This window comes from Pyrus communis, chromosome 15, assembly GCF_041283825.1.
Source record: "Pyrus communis isolate YQ-2024b chromosome 15, ASM4128382v1, whole genome shotgun sequence".
NCBI lineage: Eukaryota > Viridiplantae > Streptophyta > Magnoliopsida > Rosales > Rosaceae > Pyrus > Pyrus communis.
This window is the reverse complement of record NC_142579.1, coordinates 9,048,276-9,053,118: the sequence shown is the minus strand read 5'-3', so window position 1 is coordinate 9,053,118 and position 4,843 is coordinate 9,048,276. Positions and strand designations below refer to the sequence as shown.

The 4,843-nt window shown below is 34.8% G+C and overlaps 1 pseudogene; it reads left to right on the top strand.

Annotated features, from left to right (window-relative positions):
* The first annotated feature begins 3,271 nt into the window (after positions 1 to 3,271).
* On the top strand, positions 3,272 to 4,112 carry LOC137726272 (uncharacterized; annotated as a pseudogene).
* The last annotated feature ends 731 nt before the right edge of the window (positions 4,113 to 4,843 follow it).

Below are 4,843 nucleotides of genomic sequence, written 5' to 3'. Positions count from 1 at the left end.
GCGTTCTAAAGGGAATTCTAAGTGCCTAATTCAAATACTTTGCTCACTATTGCTTTAAGAATGTTTGTTTATCCTTCACCTTTCTTTGTTAGCCAAACACCTTTAGCCCCGTTACAACCCTTGACTTCAATCTTGAGTGTTATGTATTTCAATTGTGGAGTTTGAACTTGGTATGAGCTTATGGTGTCACTGGTTCTCGCGTCTAAGTAGTAGCATTCCATTCATGAGATCATATCTAAACATGCTTATTAACTCCAGAAATTGCTTCCTTTGAAATACATATATGTGAGTGTTCGTTTTTATGTTTACATCAATCTTCTCACATATAACTAGTTTAGGGTGTGTAGTCAGAAAATCTGAGTGAAAACTGAGTGCATATCTTGTAAGGAATTGAGCAAATTCTCTAAGGCATGTTACTACATTCAAAACATGGTTTTAAATACTTAATTGTGAAATAGTATGTGGTGACTGTGATTAAGAATGTAATTAAGTGTGAAGATGACTAAAATCTGTGGGAATGACGATTTTTAACATGTCATGTGCATTGGAAATCCCTAAGACGATTGTTGGAAGGTTTAGGTTTTGTTTTGTTTTTCTGTTTTGCTCGAGGACTAGCAAAAGATAAGTGTGGGGGAGTTTGATAGGAGCATATTCATGCGACTTAAATGGCTTGTTCTCGTGCATTTACGTTATGTTTCTCTCGTTATTTTAGTCCTTTATGCTTCTTTTGTGTGTTTTCAGGTTCTAAGGGCCTAGGGAACAAGAAAGTGCATTTTGAGGCCATTTGGAGCATTTTTGGGCATGGATTGGATAGCTTATCCATGGAGCCAAGAGGATGGACGAATTTGAAGGCCTTGTATTCACTTTGGACATAAAACAAAGGGCCTAGCCCATTCTCTCTTATTCTCTCCCTTATAGCCATGCAAAGAACCATCCATTCCATAAAAAACAATCCATCAATTCACATGCAAAACCACCATTAACACACATGCACCCAAACAAAGCCAACCTAGCTAACCCTACATGCATTCTTTATTCACTCTTCATCATTGCATTCATTCTCCAAACACTTTCATTAATTAAAACACATTTGCACATCCACTCATTCTTTCCCCAAAGCCGTGCATTCCCAATCCCTTTCCAACATTTCACATGCATTTCCACCTTGGTCATGCTTTCCCATTTCATTATTCATTCACTTTGCATTCATTCAAATCACCCACATGCACTCTTAATCATTCATCCATTTCACCACAAATCCCTCTTTGCCGTGCAAATGATATTCCCTTCACATTCAACACATGCATTCACACACCAACTCACACTTCCTTTGCCGCGCATTCCTTATGACCATTTTCAGATTTCCTCTATGCATTCACATGCATTTCCAACCTAGCAACACCCCTTTAATCATTCCTAGATGCCACTCACATGCCTTCACATTCATTTTCAACAACAATCACTTCAAATGTCATGCATTCACATGCATTTACACAACACCAAAACATCCTTGCCGTGGGCATTCTTTGCATTTCCAGCATCTTCACATGCCTTTCCAGCTTTCCCTTAGATTTTCAGCAACTTCTCTTAATCATTGCAGCCACCTACATGCATTATTTATTAAATCTTCATCATGCATCCAGATTTTCAACAAGAAAACATCCTTGCCGTGGGCATTCTTTGCATTTCCAGCACACACACACACCTTCACATGCAATTCCAGCTTTCACATGCTTCCCTAGCTGTTTGTCCATCATTAATCAGCCACTTGCATGCTTAAACAAACAGCCATTTATACCTTCATTCTCCTATAAAAGCCCTTGCATTCCCATCATTCATATCATCTCATTTTTTTCATACACAACACACCACATTCACTCTCCACCTTCTTTAGCCGTGAGTCCCCCTTCCCCATCAATCCATTCTTCCATCTCCAACCACTCCCTACTCCATTCCACATACATCTAAAGCCCTTAACATCTCCTTAGACCTTGTGCCACAACGAAGAGGAAGAGAAGAGTGCCTAAACGTTCATCCAATTCAAGTTTGAGTTGTTGGAATGTTTGGGTGTTTCTTTGATTTCAAAGTTATAATTTAATTCTCTTTGTTTTGTACGTATGAGGAATGGAAGATAAGAGTGCCTAAACGTTCATACAATTCAAGTTTGAGTTGTTGGAATGTTTAGGTGTTTCTTTGATTTCAAAGTTATGAGGAACCAAACCCCCTTTAGCTAGGGGGTGATTCGAAACTATGTTTATATTTGCAATATGAATTGATTAACTTTCGTTGGAATTTCATAAGTTGTGGATTCAATTTGTTTAACCGTTTGATTGATAACTTATTTATGAATGTTTATTAAGAATGCGCGCTTAATTTTCATGCATAAATATGACGCTAGAATATAAGTGAATTTCACCTAATCGTTATGAACTTATATTCACAAGTAGTGGAGGTTGCTTATAAACAATCGTGTTAAACGAATTCTTGGCATAAGTTTCATGCGTATTCCATAGTAACGAATGCCTCGTCGATGTTTATGATTTCCGTTGAACTTAATGATCTTTGTTGAATGTCTCTATCATGCGTATTCCATAGTTAGGGACTTTGATTAAGAATAATTTGGTTGTAATGCGTATTCCATTCAATCCAACGAATCTAGGGAAATCTGAAAGTTAATTTAAGCGGACCTAATTAACTTGGAGCATTGAGTTTCATAATTTATCGAAAGACCAACTGAGAATCAATTTTGTATGCAAGTGTAACATGTGTGGAGAAGAACCCCTTAGCTATTCCATCATCCATATTTTCATCACATTCATCTTTACTATATGTTTTAAATTATAATCTGTCTGTTTAATTTAATCTCGTCCAACCACAATCACCCCCCCCTTATTTTGTTAAGTCTTAATCATTTGATTTGTCTTATTTTATGTTTTTGAGTATTTGGAGTCTTTTAAACTTGTTTTGAGTCTTTTAGTTTGTCTTAGTGTTTTAAAAGTTAGTTTTATTTATTTGAGTCAAGTATTTAGCATCCCTAGTTAATCCCCGGTTAGAACGATCCCTACTTACATCATTACTACAATTGTCACAAATAGGGTTTAGTTTGTGTGCGTATAAATCTCGCATCACACACGATGGGAAAGCCTCCCAACCTGTACAAATAAAAAAAGCTTTACTCCAACTAGTAGATAGTGACAATGACTTGGTAACAAGAAGTGCAGCTAAATCTTTAGCAACATATGAAATTGGGAATTTTGAGTTTTTATTGGGCATGACTATTTGGTACGAAGTATTGGCTACTGTTAATGAGGTTAGCAAAGACTTGCAATCTAAGAACATGCATATTGATGTTGCTATAGAACAAATGCAAGGATTGATTGCTTATTTTGAAAAGTATAGAGAAACTGGGTTTACAGAGGCCATGATTAATGCTAAAAAACTTGCTATTGAAATGAAAATTGATTCTGTGTTTCCGGAAAAACGTCAAGTTCGTAGAAAAAGACACTTTGATGAGAATGATTATGAATCATCCCAATCAACTGAACAATCAGCTGATGAATCTTTTAGGGTTCATTACTTCTTATATATAATAGATCAAGCTATTGGTTCATTGAAGAGAACGTTTGAAGAATATCAAGCATATGATAATATATTTGGGATTTTGTTCACTTCAGAAAGTTTGAATTCGATGGACAATGATAAATTGAAAGATTGTTGTGACCGTCTTCAAAACTTTCTTAAGAAAGGTGAGTTCTTTGATGTTGATGGGGATGCATTATTTGTAAAGTTGAAGCTTTTACAAGAGCATTTGCCGAAAGAAATGAAGACATCCATTGACATATTGAACTATTTGAAGAGGATGCGTTTGTTTCCCGACTGCAAGCATTGCGTACAGAATTTTGTTAACTGTACTTGTTACCGTTGCATCTGCGGAAAGAAGTTTCTCAAAGTTAAAGTTATTAAAATCCTACTTACGATCAACTATGTTGCAAGAAAGGTTAAATGGACTTGCTTTGATATCGATTGAAAGTGGTTTTTATTACAAAATTGATTATGAAGGTTTAATTGATGATTTTGCAGCAAAGAAAGCACGAAGAAGTATCTTTAAGTGAAATTTCAATGCTAGACTTTTCTAAGTTTTGTTTATTTGGTTTCTTAAGATTGAACAAATTGTTGATTATTTAATAATATGGTTATTTTTGTACCTTTCTTTACATTTAATGATATTTAGAAACTGATGATTAGTTTGAGTTTTAAAGTTTGTTTCGATATTGCTTTTTAGCATCAATACTTTGTTCAATTTTTCTTTTCAAGATTGTCTTAAGAAAGGCTCCTTTTATAAATTTGGCACAGGGCCCTTGAAATGTCATAGACGGCCCTGTTCGAATGTACAAGTTTTCTGAATGAGTAATTCATCTTTTACTTTAAATTGGATACAAAATTTTCATTTGTTCGTTCAACATACAATAAATATAGTGGGTTATTCATTCAAATTTAATCTTGGACACCAAATGAGAATTTGATCATAGACTTGTTGTGAGTTAGAGAGGGATAAGAAGAATGTCGAATCCGACAACAAATCTCAACTTCCATAATCATATACAATCGAGTACAATTTTTCTCATCACCTTGAGTTCAAATTATTATTTCATACAAATATGGTACTCACCACCCACAATTTCACCAACACAAAATAAGGAAATTAAAGAAAAATAAACAAAAACCACCCACTTCATAGTATTTATTTATGGGAGTTTTAACAAAATACTCCTGAGACTGTTCACTTTTAACGAAAAATTACATTTTTACCTTTTTCTGATACTATTTACTACACTTTTATTTG